This window comes from Battus philenor, unplaced genomic scaffold, assembly GCF_028537555.1.
Source record: "Battus philenor isolate CCGP_79_NKW_IND1 unplaced genomic scaffold, ilBatPhil1.0.hap1 SCAF_3, whole genome shotgun sequence".
In the NCBI taxonomy this organism is placed as follows: domain Eukaryota; kingdom Metazoa; phylum Arthropoda; class Insecta; order Lepidoptera; family Papilionidae; genus Battus; species Battus philenor.
In genome coordinates, this window is record NW_027181693.1 from 10,862,708 (window position 1) to 10,885,329 (window position 22,622).

Genomic DNA, 22,622 nt, shown 5'->3' on the forward strand with positions numbered 1-22,622 from the left:
CACACACACACACACACACACACACACACACACACACACACACACACACACACACACACACACACACACACACACACACACACAAGAATCAAGATAGGTTGGGTCAATTGTAGAATAAGAGCTACTCAAAGGCCTATAAAATGCTTCAGGTGCTGGCACTATGGTCACGTTGCAAACAAATGCAGCAACAAACATGACAGATCGAAGAGCTGCATCAAATGTGGGGAAATAGGCCACAAAGCCAAAGAGTGCGGTAAGGAAGCCCGATGTGTCCTCTGTGTTGACATTGGGAATTCCGAAGACTGTGCTCACATTGCAGGATGTGGTCATTGCCCTGTATTTAAAAAAGCACTTCAGATGTTAAGACAGCTTAAAAAATGATCAAGGTACTACAAATTAATCTTAATCATTGTGAGGTTGCCCAAGACCTACTCATGCAGACCGTACGGGAGCTAAAATTAGACATAGTACTAATTTCGGAACCCTATAAGCACATCAGTGGCCTAAACTGGATCACCGATAAGGAAGGAAAAGCTGTCATCTGGGCATGTGGCACTAAACCTCTCCAGGGTAATCAAATTTATTGTTCTGGATTTGTAAGAGCCAAATTTAATGGAGTACATTTCTACAGTTGCTATGCACCACCTAGCCTAACACACGATGAGTTCGTCCGGTTCCTGGCCAAATTAGTGGAGGATGCCCGAATGTACTCCCCGGTAGCTATAGCTGGAGATTTTAACGCTTGGGCAGTGGACTGGGGTAGTAAAGCTACTAACACTAGAGGTTGCCAGCTTCTGGAAGCGATGTCACTGTTGGACGTCGCCTTACTTAATACAGGCGATAAACCCACGTTCACAAGAGGCGAGGCGAGCTCAATTGTGGATCTCACTTTCGTCAGCAGTACACTGGCAAGAGGAAATAGCAGTTGGGAGATCTCGGATACTTACACCGCTAGCGACCACTGTGCCATATACTGGGAGGTATCATGTAAGCCAAATACAAATAGAGTACCACACACAAGAACTGGCTCAGTGGGTTGGAGGACTAGCATGTATGATCCCGGCCTGTTCAAGATAGCACTCGAGAATCGACCACTGCTTTCCAAAAGTGCCAGTGAAAAGGCGGCTGAAATCATAAGGAGGCTGACCGAGGCCTGCGATGCAACAATGCCAAGGCGACGCAACAACAACCGAACCCCACCGGTGTACTGGTGGAATGATAACATTGCTGAGCTTAGGAAAATATGTGTTAAGGCGCGTAGAACCTCCCAACGGGCTCGGAAAACACCACAATTCGAGCAGCTCTACGACAAATATAAGGAAGCGCGATTAAAATTAAATAAATCCATTAAAGAGAGCAAGAGAAACGCGTGGAAAATATTGTTGGAAGAGGTTGAAAAGAATCCATGGGGCAAGCCGTACCAGGTTGTAGTTAAACAACTGAGACATGAGAATACAACGCCCACTTGTCCTATTCTACTGGGAAGAATTGTCAGAGCTCTGTTCCCCACGCAACCAAAATCCTCCTTTCAACTAGGGATTGTGGATCCGAATGAAATCCCCCCTATTACCGAGAAGGAGCTAATGGTAGCATGCGGTAGGGTTGGAAACAACAAAGCTCCGGGACCGGATGGGATCCCCAACGTAGCTCTTAAGCAAGCTGTTGTAGCAACACCAGGAGTCTTCTTGGAGACCTACAATAGCTGCTTACTGGAAGGGACCTTTCCTACCGCGTGGAAACGACAGAGACTGGTACTTCTCCCTAAAGGTAAGAAGCCACCAGACGAGCCATCGTCATACCGGCCCCTCTGTATGCTGGATACTGCGGGGAAAATACTAGAACGTATTATCCACAGCAGGATCGAAGCAGCAGTTGAACCCCACCTAGCTAACTCACAGTATGGGTTCAGAAAAGGCCGGTCTACGCTAGATGCTATAGAGCAAGTAGTCAATATAGCAAAACTAGCAGTGTCTGGGAAAAGATGGAAGAGAGGCTCGATAAAATACTGCCTGGTTGCCACCTTGGACATTAAAAACGCCTTTAACTCAGCAAAATGGGAGGTTATCATGGGGGCACTTAGCTCACTGAATGTACCTCTATACCTACGTAAAATAGTCGCTAGTTACTTCTCTGATAGAGTCCTCATGTACACTACGGAAACCGGGACGGAGGAGTACAAAGTCACTGGAGGCGTCCCACAGGGGTCAGTACTAGGGCCACTTTTGTGGAACGCTATGTACGATGGACTCCTAAAGAAACATCTACCCAGCGAAACTAAACTCGTCGCATTCGCTGATGATCTAGCAGTCGTTATAGTAGCGAAACACTTGGAGGAAGTGAAGTGGGCATTTGAAAGATCCTTCCAAATAATCACTCTGTGGATGAGGCCAGTCGGACTAGAACTGGCTGAGCAGAAGACGGAAGCAGTGCTCATTACTGGCAGGAGAGTTGCGGAGACCATCACACTCAATGTCGGCAGCTGTGAAATCGCAACTCAACCAGCTATACGGTACCTTGGAGTAATGATCGACCATAGGCTAAACTTTAAAGATCAGGCTGAGAGAGCAGCAGCGAAAGCGTCTCTGGTGACAGCTAAACTCTGCCGACTCATGCCTAATGTCGGAGGTCCCAAGCAAAACAGAAGGAAGTTATTAGCGTCGGTGACTACGTCAGTGCTTATGTACGGAGTACCCATATGGTCCGACGCACTGAGCAAACAGGAGTCCCGACGGAAAATCGCCTCTGTTTATAGAGTCAGCACTCTACGGGTAGCTAGCGCCTTTCGTACAGTATCGGAGGATGCGGCATGCGTGATAGCAGGTATGGTTCCTGTTGCGCTTCTTGCAGACGAAAGAACTGATCTGTACCGTAGCAAAAATAGCAAATCAGACCCAACTTCAGCTGAACTTAGAATTCGGGGAAGACTGAAAAGCTTGCAACAGTGGCAATCGTCCTGGGATAAGTCGACGAAAGGAAAATGGACGCGTAAGCTTATACCAAACCTAGAGCCATGGGTGAACCGAGATCATGGAGAGTTGAACTACTACCTGACTCAGATGATATCCGGCCACGGCTGTTATCGAGCGTATCTCCATAGGTTCAAATACGAAGATTCCCCTGACTGTCCTAATTGTGTCGGAATGATTGAAGATGCAGAGCATGTCTTTTTCGTCTGCCCCCGATTTAACGAAGCCAGGAGGTCTTGGGAAGAAGGTGTGGGATGCAAAATCTATCCTGAAACTCTGATAGCTACAATGCTATCCTCGCCTTCGGCCTGGGAACTTACGAGCGCGTACTGTACGACGGTGCTGAAGGAGTTGCGTAAAATAGAGCAAGAGCGGAGGAAGTTGGCCTGAACAGCCACTCTATCAGAGAAAGCTGCGGCTAAATCCCCCCCGCGAAGTAATGCCTAACGGCCATGCCGTGGGGACCAGGGATACCGAAGAGAGAGGATTGTTTTTAGTCGGTATTGATCTAGATCGAGTCCGACATACGGGGCACCAACATCAGGCCCTATGATACGTAAACGTATTTTTAAACCTCTATAAAAAAAAAACAAATATATATATATATATATATATATATACATATATATATATATATATATATATATATATATAGAATTTAAAAAATAATATTGTTTATCTTTTGCACAGAAAAGTTACGTCGTCTCGTAATGAATGTACGCTTCTTTTGAACTTTCTGAGTAATATTTGCCGGCCTTGACTGGCAGTTTTATAGCGACCACGAAAAGGCTGTATTGTTTAATAATTCAAATCCAGTCTTGGTCGCAATCAAAGAAGAAATTATAAAAAGTTCATAAAATCATATTTTACCCTCATGAATTTCCATAATGGCATGTTTAGTACAATAAGATCACAATTCAAAAAAGGTACATTTAAAAAAAATGTCAGTGTTCTCTTCGTGTTAAATCAGTCAAGTGAATTAGGTATAACAAATATTCAATTCCATGTCCTATAGTCTATGTAAAAGATAGAAACAATGTTTGTGCTACTAACAAGGCACATAAATTTTCTATCACCTATCACATATATCCTAAAGTCTCTTTTAAGGAAGCAAAGCTCGTGGTTCCGGAGGGAGCGTCCGGCTTGAAGACCGCGGAGCTTTTAGATTCCTTTGGCGGACGCACTGTGGAATGACTAAACTCAAGGGCTCCTATCAGGGGTTAACTTATTTATCGCACCGAATCATGCCTGTAAACTTGTCCCCATAATTGTATGCATTCATGATAAAATTATTATAAAATTCGTTCTTATAAAAAATTTGGATTGACGCGAAATCTTTCGGACTTGGTGTTTTCCAAAAAAATACGTAGCGGAAAAACGTTGAAAGCTCAGCCAAGCAAAATAAACTAAAACTGAGTCATAAATTGGTGCCGAGGATAATATTTTAATTTTTTCTCAGATCGTAACTATTTATAAAGGTTTTTAAAAATATTTAGGTGATACTTACCGGCAATTGAGAACGCTGGCCGTGATGATAACGGCGCGGAAAATAGTCGCCATTCTCGGCACCCGCTAAGGGAAAGTATTCGCTTACAATTGGCAGCGGTATCTCTCGAAAATAAATGAAATTAAAAAAAAACTGCATGCCAACCCCCATTGCTAAGTGTGGCAATAATTAGCATACCTTTCAAATGAAAGAAAGAGCTGGACTGCAGTCCCCGGTATGGTAACGGTGATGCTGTTTCCAGGTCCTGGGTTGGAGCATAAGGCGGCAAGCGAAGCGTAGGATGGTGTCTAATCACAAGGTGGACAACCGATTTTGTTAAGGTTGTTGGAAGACGGTATATAAGCTACTTCCAACCGGTCTTAATGAAAATGTTGTGGGAAAATTAATGTCCAGCAGTGGGAAATGATGTCGATGATAAAGGGATGATGTCGATAACTATATTGTGCTTTCGTGTAATTCAAGCTCTCGTAACGTTATCATATGATAAAACGTCAATACAGACTAGCCTATATTGTAATCGTACAGTTAACAGAGTAAGTTCATTTAGTAATACATAGTACGTTGTATCTTTATGACTACTTGCATTCGGTTTACTGTACTCCTGCGTGAGAAGCATAGACACCGTGTCGCGGAGGTGAGCGACCGCGCGCAGGTCATTCGTCGCTCGTTCTTCTCTGATTCATTGTGCACTATTGCGCAATTTGTTTAATTGATTGAATTAATTAAACTAATATCTTTATTTCTTGTTTCAGATAAACTTAAGAAAAAAACTATAAAGATAACGAATATTTTTTTTGGAGTAAAAATTTATTTCCTTATAGATACAATGTTTTAAACTAATCGTAATATTTGGATAACCATGTTGATACTTTAAAATATTAACTGTTCTGTTAGAAGTTATTGGCCATATGTCAAATATATAAATAAATATTTTGAAAGATAAATACTAATGAAACTGCAAACGACACTAGAAACAGTTTTAAGAGCATAGTGACCGATTTCCCGTTGTATTCTAAGTTGAATGAAATCGGTAAATCGTAGTATTAAAAGATGAATAAAATCGGTAAAGTATATATATATATATATATATATGACGTTGTTTATAAAAAAGTAATGTTAATTTAAAAAATGTAAGTCATTATCGATATAGTATTTATACAAGTTTCTCTACCCTATTCGACACAGTGCTGACGAGTACCATAAACAATGCAGAATTGACTCGATAGGTAACGTTATAGGTCAAGGTTTGCGTAGTGGTTGTGTCATGTAAATAATATCTATATATCAAGGTAACAATCGTAATTCTCGTCGTTGTTGCCTAGTGCAGCCTGGTACAGGCATCGCTAGATAAAAGTAACGGAATAGAAATGACTTATCTTCATAATTCTAGTGTAAAAGTAACATAATTTTTAAAACGATGTTTGTTTTCTTAAGTTCATAATGTCTCAAGTAATTGTGGAAAAACTATTATAAATGACGAACGCTTTTAGAACAGTACTTTGTAACGAACGCTCCTTCATTCGGGGATATTTGATTGCAATTCTGTTAAATCTGCTTCTCAACAGACTTCTGTTCGGCGGAAATAAAATTTCTTTTAAATTTCAATGCTCTAAGCCTTATGAGTCCATGGGTGACAAAAGTAAAGATATAGGTGTACTTTTCATATTGATAACACGACAAAGAATAATTTATAAAATTTACTTCATAGAAAACAAAATGAGAAAAGTATTTTACTTTTCGTTTGAAATTAAAATAAAATTCACATCATAAATTCTTCTAAATATCTTCTTAACTTGTTAAGGAAAACAATGAGTTCTGGCGGCGAATAAGTGCTAAACAAGACATATATTGTAGTAACTGGAGACTGGTGGCGTGGAAGTAGTAATGATTATTGTAGAAGATGGCTTAGTTTAAATATTATTATGACAGATAATATTATTAACATAATTTCATCATAATTGTTGTTATAGTTGCTTTATTTATGCAGGTCAACTTTAGCATTCTTATTTTCAGTCGTTAGACGACCACTACCTACCTGGTCAGGGCCTACTCACGCCACGTCTACTGTCTCGTGGTCAACAGGTCAACGGCCATCGGTTGCACGAGCGATCTGCCCCGTCCACTGTCACCTCAGACAAGCAATTCTTCTTTTTTCTTACGAAAAAGTCTAATGTTGAACCTTTTTGTCTTATAATTTGTTTATATTATAAGTCGTTATATCTTATACCTATTAAAATATACATGCATAACAAGTTTTTATGCTCTAAAGTTTTGTTTGTTGCAATCTTGGTTGGCATCATTTTTTTATTTGTACTTTCTTTGGTTATTTGAGTACACTATGAAGGGTTACACGTGCAGATGGTATGACTTGATTTGTATTTACATCACGCGCGAGGTTTCTTACTGCGACGATTGTTCTAGATGCTTTTTGTTTAAAAAGCGTAAAATCTTTTGTTACACCGACTGTAACAATCCCGCTGTTGCGACACTACTGTTACATAATTTGTTTAAAATGTATATATCCTTTCTTACAGTCAAGTTGTACGTTTAGCGAAGGCAAAAATAAAATACAGTGGTACCTCGACATACGAGTGCCCCAACATACGAGTTTTTCGAGATACGAGCCGACGAGCAAGTGATTTTTTGCTTTGAGTTACGAGCGAAATTCGAGATACGAGTTCGGTTCGGTAGTAACACGCAGTCGCGACATCACGATTAGTTAGCAGCGTACTTCCGCTGTGATAAGTTGTGTAGTTGTGTTATGAAGAATTGGAACCCGGTGTTTCAGTAGAGGAGGAGATTGTATCTCTGGGTAAATCCATGGGTCTAGAGGTGAAAGAGAGAGACGTGAACGAGCTCATCTTGGAGCACACCCAGAAACTGACGACTGAGGAGATACAAGAGTTACAGTCACAGCAGCATACTGAGGTTATGCAAGAAATTGGTTTTGAGGAGTCAGAGGAGGAGGTTATTTCTACAAGTGAGATAAAGGAAATCTTTGGAATGTTGGAGAGAGTTTCACAGTTCGTGAAAAAAAAAACACCCAGAAAAAGTTGCAACAGGTCGTGCATCTGACCTTTTTAATGACACTTGCCTAACTCATTTCCGGAACATTCTGAGAGGGTGGAAGAAACTCCTTGGACATGTTTTATTTCTAAACGGCCTACAGGTGAAAGCGAGAAAAATGTAGCGAAAAAGGCAAAGACCAGTGAGGATATCTAATTTATTTCTTTACATTCTCTTTTTTGTTTTTGTGCAATAAATATTTGATATTTATAAATACGTTTTTATTATTCAAAACCACGTAACAAAAATAACTGGGGTGACATTTTGGAGGTTGGAACGGATTAATGGCAGTTCAATTGTTTTGTATGGGGAAATTTGCTTCGAGATACGAGTAATTCAAGATACGAGCAAGGTTGCGGAACGAATTAAACTCGTATGTCGAGGTACCACTGTATATCATGCCCTTAGTCACAAATTCCTGATGACACATTCCAGTCTTACTCAAAAATTCATTACTTTCTATTTGTTGCGTCCACATTTCAAAAGACAACACTAAGTTGAAATATTTTAGCAAGGGAAAATCCCTTGGCGTAATTAACAGACAAGTTAATGACAAGAACTGATAGCTGCTGACTCTTCAAGGTTCTGGAGTAGACACTACGGACCATCAAGCGAAGAGTAGCACGTCCACCACTAGGTGGACAGATTACCATGTTAGGGTCTTCGGTAGACACAGGAGGCTTTCAACTGATCTTATTGAAATAGAGGTCTATATATCTGGTTACAAAACACCATCAACATCAAATTGATTTTTGTATAAATATTTCATAAAATTAAAATATAGGGATAACAGAACCTTAATTAAAAATTAGAAATTTTTAAACATGAACGCTGGCGGCTATTGTATAAATATTAATGTAGGCCTATAATTGCTATGATCGTGACGGACTGCAGATTACTCTATTGGATTGTTCATTGTAGAAAGTGCAGTGCGAAGACGTGAATATGGTTAACATTAACATTCAATGAGGTCGGTACAGTATGCAAAAATTAGAGCGCTGAAGTAACAAAAATCATACATTCCAAAACAAAGGAACAATACAGTGAGCATAATGGAAATACATATAATATATTCGTTGCTACGCTGCGGCATCCTGATGAATTCGGTCAAACAACTGTGAACGGCACAGTTACGCTGTCAACCACCGATAGCGATACTTTATTTGACCTCCATTAATAGCATTTAATAATATTATAAACCTACGTACTATGCCAAAGTGAAATTTCCACACTATTTTTAAAAAAGTGATTTTATTAGCTATATACGATTGCCAATGAAAAGAAAATCCAAAGGTACGACGTCAATTAAAATATTTGTCCTTCGCTTGACTGTTTAGGTATTATACATCCCTATGTCACTTTCTAAACGGTCTTTGTTTGATTCTATGAATAATGTACAAAGAAAATAAGTCTTTATACTCCGTACAATAGAGGTTGGAATAAAATGGATGAACATCCAATTGTTCGCTGTAGAAAGTGCATCACGAACCAGGATCATGGTTAGCATTCTAATTTGACTTATTCCACGAAAGGACACATATCGGTGTTTTTAACGATGTTGTACAGTCAGAAGTTATTGTTATAAGTATTTGATATTTAATATTGATTAAGCATGTTTCATATTCGAACAATTCGAAAAAGTTTTGTGATATCTGTTAATGTATAATTTTAAAAATGAAATGGACATTAATAATAGTGTAAAAATTATCAGTTGTATAGTTCGGAGGAAGGAATTTTTAAGTGCCATAAATAAAAAAAATATGCACAATTTATGAATCCTAAAATAGTTTTATTTTCCGTATAAATATTCACTGTATTATTATTATTATGTAATTTATATATATTCACCTACTGACACAGGTTAAATAACCGGTTAGGCCTAAAGCGAAATTCTAAAGCCTACTTTTCTCAGTCCTAACATGGGGGTAACGAGTGATCACCGCACTATGGCATAAATAAATAATAAATTTTGGTCAACCCAGTTTTTCAACGACGTTTTTTTTTTAAATTATTAATTCGGGTCAACGGAGATCGTAATCGATTTCTCGACTAATTTATTGGTAATGTGATTATTGGTACTTACCTTTACCTAACATAAACAATTAGATTTGAAATTTGAAGCTCCCATCCAGATAGTGTGATAATACATAACAAAACACACAAAGGGCTAATTCATATATAACTATTTTAAATCAAGGAACACAGTTGGATGTATAATAAATAAAATAAACAACAAAATAGTTTTATGAGACAACTAGTAAAAATTTAAAGCAAAACTTGGAATTTTTTTTAATTAAACGCGTCTATTGCCGGTTCCGTCCAAAAGTTTAACAAAGGAGAGTATGTTTCGGAGAACAGAAGCTTTTATTAAATTTGTACTAGAGCTTTGGGCAGGCCAAAGGAACATTGGAACGTAAAATGAATGTCTTTGTTGCGAAGTCGATAGTCTCATAGCTAATCAACGCGGAGGCAGCATAGGATGAATAAACTGAATCTTTGAAGTCACGAGCAAGCCAAGCCATCTTCCTCTATTGCATACTCTGTTACAAAGGAATCAGATACACACCAAACATTTTAGATTTCTACATGGTTCCAAAATTAGTTCTTTGGTTTTGTAATAAAAATTTGATTAAAGTTATCAATAACTGATGATCTTTTAATTTTATTATTTTATTACTTTTCTTATTAATGTTGCACTTTAAATAATGGACTAATCAGTTACGCCTTGTCAATGTAAAAGCATAGCGTAGTCCGAACAGATGGCCCGGAACCAAAGGTAGCAGTCCAATACTACTTTCAAACTCTATTAGTTTATTAAGACAAAAATGTTAGGTTGTTTATGCTTACATAATTTAATTTTTTTTTGTATAGGTAAACTCACAAGTTAACATCCCATATCTGGAGACATTTTCATTAGTTTTAGAAGCAAAAGATAGTATTTATAAACCAAAGTAATCATATGTAATAATTATTCAAGGCCCTAAAAACTTTTACAATACCAAAATGTTATGCATATTTACGTAAGTTTAATTTTTACTTTAATAATTTACGTAAATTCAAACCTCTCTTTTTAAATTTGTTTATATTTACTTTTCAAACGACCTGTTGTATGAATCATCCAAATAAATATAAGATGAGTGGTCACAAATACGGACAATATTAAAGTTTTTTTTGTTTATCCACTTATATTAATATTTAAAAAATTCTATGCGATATTACCCCGCGGACCGTGCAAAACGTAAAATTAGCCTATTCATGAACATCCAGCGTTAAGACGTCCACTGTTGAATATAGGTCTCTTCTAGAGATTTCCACTAGGACCGGTTGGTAGTGGCCACTATTAGCCAATTATCAATAATGTTTGTATTTTCTACATTTAATACACAAGGATCTCGCTTTCCAGTTAAACTGATAGATGCCTTCTGATGTAAATTGTACTTTAACATAGCGCTTTAACAAAAATATGTTATTTACAATCGTTATTTAATTCTTGTTGAACCATTCGAACTCGTAACATAATTTATTCTGCGAAACCGTATTGCAATCTGCGAGTATTTCCACTAAAACCAGGACATAACAGTACAAACGCCTCAGGACTGGAAAGACGTCATAAACAATGTTATTCACATAGTGTGAGTCAACTTTTGGCAATAACTTGAATGGGGAAAGTATTCGCCGTCAGGAAAGCGACGTAATAACGCTGCTAGGTTATGGAATTTTTGAGAGATGAATACGACTTAACATAAAATTTATTGTACATAATTATAAATTGAAAAAGAGAGTTGCGAGACAAGTGAAATTTATTAAAAAATGTATGCACAGAAATTTGTTAATAATAACATATTAATAATAATTTTCACCGTACTTGAAATAAAACAAAAAAACCTGAATGCTAAAATTTCTTCAAAACGTGTGTTCTTGTAACTTACATAAAAACTGCTTTAAATAATAACTTCTTTTACGCATAAACCAATTAGAGTACTTAATTTAATACCCAGCAGAGGCAGGCGAGCGGTAGAGAACTGACAATTGCGATCATAGATCGTCAGTTCGTTCGTGGGATACGATATTTTACACTTTGTTCATTAATTATACAGGATTGCCACTGCTCACAAACAAGTTTTCAGAAGATGGGCAGCAGCGTTATTTGCGTAACATAATAGCGCGCTGCGATCGCCAACGCACCTGCCGTTGGGGGAGGCCTATGCCTTGCAGTGGGTGTCTATGGGTTGAAACGACGTGTAATTAAGTAAAGAAGCTACCCCACTACCAACAATAAAAATTACTACAATAAGTGTCTAATGCATCCATTTCCTACATATTAATTTGTTACTTTGATAGTTTAAATTACTAGTGTACTAAATAGAAATAACTATAACGAGTATATTTACTATTCCACTAGTCGTATTATCACTCTTTGATATGTACCTTTTATTTTGTACATTATTCTGACGAATATTATTATCGTTATTCGTTTAGTGAGAAATATATGTGGCCAGTTTTTTTAAGGAAATTGATAACGTTCACCAAGGCCGACATTGCCAAACTTTGATGACGACAGTTCGTAATGTCACTAGGGTATAATAATATTTTTTTAGCGTTGAGATTAATCGCTGTTTGCGTTACTCAAATTATAAATTCAAGTATAGAATATAAAACATTCTTAATGTGAATTATAAAAAAGAACTTTAAAATTAATAGTCAACACAAAATTTTTAGAAATAATTTGAATTAATTTTTAATACTGATATTGATTGATAGATCCCCACGATTTCAACCGTTAATAATAGTCAGATTTATTGTAAAAAAAATTAACACTCTGAAATATCTGTTATTTTATTATATATTATATTTACTTAACGATATAAGTATTGTAAGCACTATTACGTTTTAACACTGTGCCTCTTAAGCAATCTTACAGTCGATCAATGAGTCATGGAGACAACTATGCTCGGGACTTCTTTACGAGATTGAATCCCTGCATGAACAACGACATAGCTCAGCGGGATTGGCAAACTGAAGTAGCATAGGGCAAGCCATTTAGCGCAAAACATATGGCCGCTGGGGGCCTTAGGTTTTGGAATTGTCTTCACTTAAAAACCTGAACGATGTGCTCTCTGTTAAGGCCGTCAGGAGACACTATATTCAGGTTGTGTGTGATTTGTTTTATTGCGTTAAAACGAATCATTTTCTAAAACAAGAAGTACCACATTAGTGTTAAATTCAAGAAATTCATGAAAATTTTTATTCATTCACTGAATCTACAGAAAAATTTGACAAATGATATAGAAATGCGTTGTTGTCTGGAAATGGGGCTGGCGTCATTATGCGGATTGGGGTGCGTCGTAGTGCGGACGGCACCCTCCCATATAAGTGGCATTGACCTTGCAAGGACGCAGGTGCTCCCTGTTCTTAATAACAGTGATTTGACATTTTTTATGCTGGTAATTTTTAAATTTTATTTTTACATATACTCAATGATGGGTTGTAGATGTCAAGTTTTAAAGGGGTGAATGTGTAGTTCATTTGGCAGCGAAAAGCTTCAAAACTTATTTCAAAACACTAGAAAGTAATTATGATGCTGAAATTTGTTAATTTAATTTATTCCAAACCTATTTATACCTATTATCCCTAAATAATTAACAACAAAAGTATGTATATAAATTTTGTTGGTGAAAATGGACATTCTTATACAGTGTAGATTGATTTAGACTTAATTAAACTAACTTAATCCATGTAGTTTCATTATAAAATAAAGGTTGTCTGATAGAGATCGCCTCGAGCGCGACAAGACCGCCCGCCTATTGTACAACTCTGCGTAAATTATTTAACTTTTAGTTATCTATTTTTAAATTACATTTCTTTTTAGGTGTTTTTATTGTAATTTTAGTGTACAATAAAATAAATAAATATCGAAAAAGATTTTTACAAATTTATAAGGGATTACTTACACCAATATTTTGTACATGTGTTTTTCAGTGTAATTCTTTTTACATGTACTAACTACGCTTGCTTACCTGTAATATTAACTAAATTATCTACTAACATATGCCGCGTTAATGTATAAAGTCGTAAGAAATACTTCTTCGTATTCTAATTCTTATCATAAATAACTTAATTTTATCACTAACAAAAATTCTTTTTATGTTTAAAGTGTAAAGAAGGCAAATCCGAAAACGGGATTTAAATTTTAAACTCCTTTTATTGGAAATCTAATTCGGTAATGAAGATATATATAGCGGTTCGAGCCGAAGCTCTCGGAGCCCTGGAGCCTAGCTCCGTAAAACGAGGAATTTTAAATACCAGGTCATAGTGACCTTCCGTCAAAAAATATATATAGAAATGTGGCAGTGGACTAGATTAAACCCTCGACTAATACTAGCATATAAATACAATGCAAAGAAATAGACGGTATCAAAATATTACTGTCCTTACAGAGGTTTTGTAATTAATCAACATGGCGACCTTGCCATTTGATCGTTGTATAGCTGTAACAATTGTATCGAACCATTACTTTTCCAAATCTGTTTCAAAGAATGGACCTTAGCCTCATAAACTTAAGTATCGCCATTATAATACGAGTACATGCGATAACGCGGGGATATAATGAATGTGCAAATATAAAGTTACAGCCTTTATACGGAATATGTCTGTTTTATAGTCACCTATTGCTGCATAAAAACTGCCTGTTACATACATCAAATAAATTTTACGTAGCTAAAGTATATAGTTTTAAAAATTTCATATCCTATTGTTTTTTGTGCATTGCCAAATAGTAGTAAGTGTATTTACATATGTATGTCGGTGATATAGCTTCAGCAGAGTTTTTAATACACACTTCCCATACGTTTCGAAGAATTCTCTTATATTCGATTAACAGCGTAATTACATAACGTATTCAGAAATCTGACTGTTCTGGCGGCTCCACCAACAAGCAACTTATTTATATTCGTCTACCTTCATTACCTTGTTAAGGTCGTCGGAAATGTTGCATGAAAGAATGCAGTCCATATAGAAATTTATGGGGGAAACCCAGGTGATAATAAGAAAAGGACCAATATTTCGCCACTTCCGCACATGCAGTGGTAGTCGTGCAACAAAGCGCACCGCCCGTCAGCCCGCTTATAAAGGAGTTATGTTACACCGATTAGTGCCAAACACAGAGTGATAATAATCATCTTATTTTCAGCCGATTGAGGCTCATTGCAAGCCATGGGCGTCCTCTTGACCGATGAACGGTTTTGCGCTGCCAGCATGCAGCTAGTTCCCGCGACCTCAGCTATTTCGATGGTCCACCTAGTGGGGGATCTTATACATGCCACGTCTACCGGCTCGTGGAAGCTACTTCAGAACCATTCGGACCCAACTGCCATCAGTTGCACGAGCGATCTGCCCCGCCCCCTGTCTTTTCAATGAGCAATTTTTACACCTACATCGGTGACATTTGTTTCATTACTAATCCTTTTCTGATTCGATCTCGTTACAAAACTCGGAGCATAGCTTTTTTCATGATGATAATGACCCTCATTAATTACATTTTATCAATCAGGTGTTATTTACAACATGTACCTGTAGGGTAGGCACATATTAATAATATTTTTTAACATTTACGCTATTTTACAATGCGGTTACACCGATGTGTATTACAAAAATATTACTTCAAAGACAAGAAATAATATTAGAAAAATTTTGTTTCAATACATAACTCATTAAAATGTAGCTTTTGACATTGTTATAGCTGTTTTCAATACAGAAGACAATAAGGAGAGAAAACAAATACCAGCGTTTACAGATACGGGCCCGCGTTCGAGACCTGCCCTTGTCGAGTCTATTGTTTCGAGCCGTGAATACAAACGTGGCCTGTCTGTTTACTTTAACATCTGTTTCGATGACTATTCGATAGATCACTCAATACTGAAATGCTTTGTGAGTGGTATCGTTGCATTTTTTTAAGATCAAATAACTATGCGCCCGGATAATTGTGATTAACGGGATCAAAAAATAAATTTCTAATATTGATTTCATTTAGCACATCAGCCGGAAAAGTAAGGCACACGGCAATGATCGGATGAGTTTGGCTTTGCAGAGCGTACTTATCGCACAGTACTCCGACAGCTTGGTGTACGTACGTAGCAGTTAAAATTGGTTGTAAAATAAAAGATGAAAATTTCCGAAGTGACAAATGCACTCTTGTGTGTATATATATATATATATATATATATATATATATATAAATATATATATAAATATACACACACACATACATTCATACATACATATAATCGACAATGGATTTTGTATGAAAAAAAAGTCTCATTATCTAAATAACCATATTCATATTAAAAATAAAGCGTTAAGCAAATTGGATTTAAGAACCAATAATAATGTATATTTTTACCAAAATATAAAAACATAATATTATTAAAATTATTGCAGAATAAATATTATAAAAAATATTAGAAAAGCGGATGTTTTAGTTGAAAAATATATCTGTGAGTATACACGCTATTTGCGGCATGTTATACATAAATAGAAACTTTCCATTAGAAGCGTCAATTTTTTGTACCGCACAGATAAAAAATATACAGCTAGGACGGCCATATCTCTACAATATTTTTTATTTTTGAACATGTAACCATTTTACACATATTGCGATACGCACCGGTCATCTTCTTACGAAACACATGTATTAACTACATCATGATATTTTGAATTATAAAGAATTAAGTTTATTGATTAAATGACTCGTATATGTATGTAATATTTCTTCAAAACACTCATGTAATGAAACAATAAATAATTTTAACCTTTTATCTTTTATACGAATAGCATTTTCAATTGATTTTATCGACGAAAACCATTCTTTTTTTGAATTTAAAATTTTGATTGAATATAAATAATCTATATGAAAAATATATATTGCTTATAAGTTGGACAATCTGTAAGGTTTCTTGTAGAGGCTTTCGATGTTTAGTGTTTAAATTTGACGGTCGGCATAAGCTCGTAAGAAGATCCGTAGAGGAAAGAAAGAAGCCGTTATAGGCCAGCGGATTGATTGTCAAGTTGAAGTGGCAATGGGAGACCGTATAGTGTGCAACAGTTAGTCGCTGGAGCTTTAAGGCTTGGAGACCACAGATCGGTAAGTGCAGCGAAGGACGTCCACCCAGGAGGTGGACAGACGACCTTGGATGTAGAAATTCACTGCAAGACGCTTTCAAATCCTATTGGAATACAATAAGGGAAGAGTGACCTATGTACAGCAGTAGGCTTCATACGGCTGAAATGACAGAGACGAATCTTGTAGCCAGAGTATATTTTCTATATAATATCTATATTGCTACTGTCTTGGGCGATACTAATACATCATTACGGTATGTTTTAACCAGCTTGTAACGACTTCAACAATAAAAATGTTTAATACACATAGTAAAAGCAACAAACGATCTTTTTTATTTGAGATACAAAATCAATGACATGTATCCATAAGATTGATTTTAACTTGACTTGCATGATATCGAGATAATTTTAAAATAAAAACGGCATTGTGTAACATATTAAAAACTGAACTGAACTTTTTGAAGTCAGTTAGTTTAGTTATAACTGTATAAATATATTTACATATAATTTTATAGTTTAACAAGGCTATAAAAATGTTTGCACCGGTTTGTGCGATAAGAACAAAAATATTTGTGATAAAATAGTTATATAAATAAATTGTAGTAAATTTAAATTTAGATAGCGACTACATTCAAAACCCAGTCTTGAAATAACTGACTTCAGCGCTTATTTCTCGGGTATGGAGTTAGAAGGAAAGGTTATTTAGACGATCACGTATAATCCGGCTTGCCCGGACTTCGACACGTTTGGATTAAAGACGGAAACTCAATGTAATGTAATACATTTTCTATAATATATAAGGGTTGAATAATAAAAATAAACTTCATATACTTATAATAAATAATATTGCAAACTGATAATATAATATAACATGTTATTATTAATATAAAATTGTAAAATGATTGACCTTAGCTAATACAAGAAAACTAACTATCCGTATGCGATAATTTACTAAAAATTTGCGTCATTGTCTTCAAATATATTTACTTCCGTTACATATAATTTTCAAGAACTAAATAAAAATTGAAAGAGTAGCTTTCAATAATGTTTTGCGATGTTGGGAATAATAATATAGGTGAAGTTGACTATAATTTTAATTCGAATGCACAAAGAACAATAAACAAACGAAATTCACTCATACACAAATGTATTAATGAATAAATAAGTATAAGTTACGTATTTGGTATTATATTTTTTTGGAGCTAAAAGGTTTGAGGGTCGACTACGAGCCGGTAGACACGACTTGGGTACGCCCCCATCGGGAGGAAGGACGACATAGTCGAGGTCGGTCGGATTTTGTTGTTTATGCAGTACACTTGAATCATTTTAATATTTCGATACTTAAGAAGGGCGTTGACGTTTACGCCCAAACTAGACTAACATTTACAATATCTATTTAAATAAATAAATAGATAAGAAAATAATTTGTTGAGTAATCGACTTTTCCTTTGATAGTTATTGCTTGTTGAAATTAATCCTGAATGTTATGTTATAGTGCAATTATAAGCTGTTCTCAGATCAGGGAGCTTTTGGAACTAACGTGGCATTTTAGTTGAATAGTGCCATTTATAGGGAAGCTTAGTTTGATTCTAGTTACTATAAAATTGTGCTCTTCAAAAATTTTTCTCGTGACGTATACAAGTGGACACTACAATTGATCTAATTTGGATAATAGCATGAATAAATTAAGCGTGTATAAAAAGAGATTTCTCTGTAAACGTTATATGAGTACAGCAAATCTGTCCATCGTGTGTTTTCTGATAATTTTATTCAAATACAAAATGAGGTAATGCTATTTTTGAAAGTATATTTAGTATTATATGTTGTTTGTTATACAGCCAAAAATTAAATAAAAAAACAGTTAAAACACACGAAACAAAATGTTAAGTTATGTAGTAAATTGTTTATTTCAACAATATTATGTTTACAATGGTTATCACAACGCACCTATTAAACATCGTTATTGTCGGTCATTAAATATTTTTAAGCCCGCGACATTTCCGTGTCGGTCTGACATTAAATACAATAATTCGTCATCCACTTGCGCACCGTAAAAGGTAACCAGGATGTAAAAGCTTTAAGGCTATTTATATACAGCCGAAATGTTGTCGCATTTTTTTTTCATACAAAAATTTCATTGCCGAACCTTAGGCATTAAAAACAAAAGTAAAGAAAAAAACTTTGTATAACTTCAAATACATGTGACATACAACATGTGTTGTCCGACGTATTGATACGACCTAATGCAACTACGTAAATTAATAAGAATTAGGTCCTGTATCTGGGTCAAGAGTACTTTGAGCGTGTGTAAACAACAAAGAAATAAACAAATGCTTCATTTCGTTGCATATCAAAAGTTTCACGAAGAGTGATACCAGTCTGTGTTTATATTACATAACGACATTCCCTAATTTAACTTACGCGCATTGAAACGGTATCCTCACGCTCTGAATCTCATTGGCAAGTTCACAGTTGTTAAAAGAGCTTTGCTGCAAATTGTTTCAGGAATGAGAAGATTTGTATAAACAAAAATAATCAAAATAGCCCAGCGGATTGGCAAGTTGAAAAGGCAGTCAGCTGGCTACAAAGAACGCAGAATTTAAGGCAGCTTGGTCCTTAAGTTTCTGAAAAACTGTTGAAACACTATTCTGAACTGACGAGCTTGTTTAGGTCGTTGGAAGACTCGGGACGCTTTTAACCGGTCCTTTTGGAAATCTATGTGGGAGGCCCTATGTCTAGTAGCAGACTACCTATGAGAGAAAAAATAAAAATCGTGTAAAATAGCAAAAAAAAAATAACATTCGTCTCCCACAAAATCTACAAAGTAACAAAAACACTTGTCAATAGCTGTTAAACATTTGACGTCATCAAAACCAAAAAAGGCGTGATATAATTCTCAAAGAAACATTACAAGGAAAATATAGATATAGTATTGCTAGTCTTACAGCGTGAGGTGATTAATTACAAAAATAGAAACATGTTTTTTTAAAGTAGCGCCTGTTAAATTTACATTAAATTAAAATGTATCAATAAATATGATCATTCTGATTTTTCTTTTTATTTTGAAATGCATCAGACGAAAGCTGTCCAGGTGGCCAGTTATTAATAAATAAAGAATTTAGCTTCAAAGAATAAGCCTCGCTTATAAATATTGAATGTTAATAAATTGGAACGCGTAACCAAGCCGGTACGCAACACTTGATCGAGTGATATATAAAAGAGGGCTAAGTACGTATCACGGCTAGAACAGTTGGTCGGCACGAGACCGAGATGTAACCGCATGTCTGTGGCCGCACACCAACGACGCGGAAGCGTTTACTGACCCACTCATCTACTTAAAGCGCTAGTGCCATGCCAACATAGCTGCTCCCATCATCGTTTTTGATCCGCGCCTAATTTCAAATCTATAACGACGACAAAAAAATTCCATTGAAATACTGAATTATCACAATACCTTTGGAATCAAGTTTTAGGTTTAAGTATAAGTCAACTGGAAATTTTATGTTAAAAAATTTGGTTTGAATATTCCTTTCCTCAAGTAGATGTGAGTAAGGAATATTATTCACCGCATGGGTCTTATGAGGAGTTCAATAAAAACAGATATTTTCAAACGCTTTTATAAATATAAAACTTGACCAGAATATTTAATTGATACTACACAAAATAATACACTTTATTTGTTTTTTTATATTTCATCAAAGTTAATATATACTGTCTAGTGAATGCTAAACTAGACAGTATGGGCAGTGGGAAGCATTTGAAGCCAGCTAGTATTTATTTATTGAGGAAGGTGGTACAAATAAAACATCATATCTAAACAAACATCTGGTCAATCTAAGAATTTTGAATTGTAATTATAGACAGCAGAATTTGCTTTAGCCACATGATACTTAGTAAATATTTTCTCCTGGCTATATAATTTCAATAACTATGGCACCTTAAGTATTAAATTGATTACTTACTATACAGCTTCACTGCAGAAATTCAGCATATTTGTTGAATTTATACTTAATGTATAAATATTCAAATACTATATTATATTTAGTGAGTCATTATAATGACTAGTAGTAAATATTCAAATTCTGTTTAATCTTTATAGACATCATATGCACTAACATGTATGTTACATATACATAGGATGATAGGTTTCTAAAATAACAGATAACATATTGATAATATACTATAAAAAAGTTCTTTAAATTCAGATTACTGCATAATAAAATAAATTATTGTTTACTATCAGTCCCTGCAAATTTTGTACTGCCTGAAGTTATTGGCCTGTTACATTTAAATAGAAAAATAGATTATTTTAAAATATTTTAGAGTGATCACTTTATAAAGAGTGATTGATGATAGGCAAACAAGATTTGCTGACAAATGAGCTATATATACACCCTTTTAAATTAATATTGCATCATGTAAAGTGGGTATGTATTAATTTTGAATACATCAAAAATTTAATAAGTAGTTTCTGATTTTTTTCATTCCTTACCATCCACAATGTTACATATAATTATAACAGTATTTGTAAAACACAATTTGCTAAAGGTTGGTGACAGCAATAAAGATATAACAAATGTAAAAACTTCTCTTTTAGGAACTTAATAAAAGGATGAACCTTGACTTTAACAATCTACTTTTAAATGTATTCAAGTACTGTTACATGACATTATACCAATGCCATTTCATATTTGTCACAAATACATGTCTGTATTATTAACCATTCCTTTCCCTTGTAACTTTTCATTACAAATTTTGTGACCATAGATATGGTAAAGAAGTAATAGGTATCAGAAATTACATTAAATGCATACAAATAAGATAGTGGAAACACATTGATCATATTTATAGAGAATTTTAAAATGTGTAATTAAGTTCATCTATTAACTATTGTTTCTATGTTCTACATAGTATATTAATTGATGTTATGTTTATTGCTAAATTCTTTTATTTAATTATATACTGATGAAGACAACACATTATTTTGTAATTTCTAACCCATTAATGATTTGGAATTTGCAAAATAATTTAATGGTCAATATTACTAAGAAAAAAAAATACTAACAAGAAATTTTGAAGTTCTTTATATGTTCATGAAACACTAGTTTGTTATGTTTTAAAAAAGCCATAATAATTCTGGTGGTACATTATAATGTACATACATTACAACATACATTAGTTAAATATTAATTAATTTAAATAATATTTATGCTTGATGAAAAGAAATTATATAATGTCGGATATATGTTAATAAATTTAGAATATCTAACTCCAACTAGCTATTCCTGCCTATATCAGGAAAAAATCTTAATAGTATTATCTATCATATCTCTATATGAGTTATTTCATCCAAATAGTTTAATCATTCATCATTTATTCAACACAAATTACATCATACTGTCTGGCTCATTAGGATAAATTATTACCTATAACATAATTCCCAATTTCATGAAGGCTGTATATTTTTACTAGATATATCCATAATATATTTAAATAAATAAAAGACTATTCTCTAATACTATTACTTTACCTATTATTTTTATCATCATGTAAATGTTATAGACAAAACTTAATGGGAACAGCTCAGAAAATTAAACCCATAATAACATTTATTGGAGATTGTTATTATTTTGATTTGAATTAACAACAAAAAAAAACCATAATTTGAAAATTTTGACAATGACAAGCAACCTATAAATTAGTCGTGTTCTCTGTTTATTCTTGTTTTACTAAAAATGTTGTTAGGCACAATATAACAATACCGATCAGAACATGCTAGATTTGCTTAAGCGATTAAAATTGTATTTTTCCTCTGCATTTGCAGGAGAAGTAAGGCTCAATGATTAACTTGTAGCTACAGTAATGATTATCATAGTTGTTATTATACGAACTGTAGCATTAAAATTACACTCTTCTCAATTAAAACTGCCCGAAAAATCCTTACTGGAAAAATAATAGGACATTGA

General features: G+C 34.8%; 1 protein-coding gene across 1 annotated transcript in view; it reads right to left on the reverse strand.

Annotated features, from left to right (window-relative positions):
- The window catches only part of Oatp30B (Organic anion transporting polypeptide 30B), a 70,500-nt gene that overhangs the window by 47,345 nt on the left and 533 nt on the right, over positions 1 to 22,622 (reverse strand). The window lies entirely within an intron of this gene.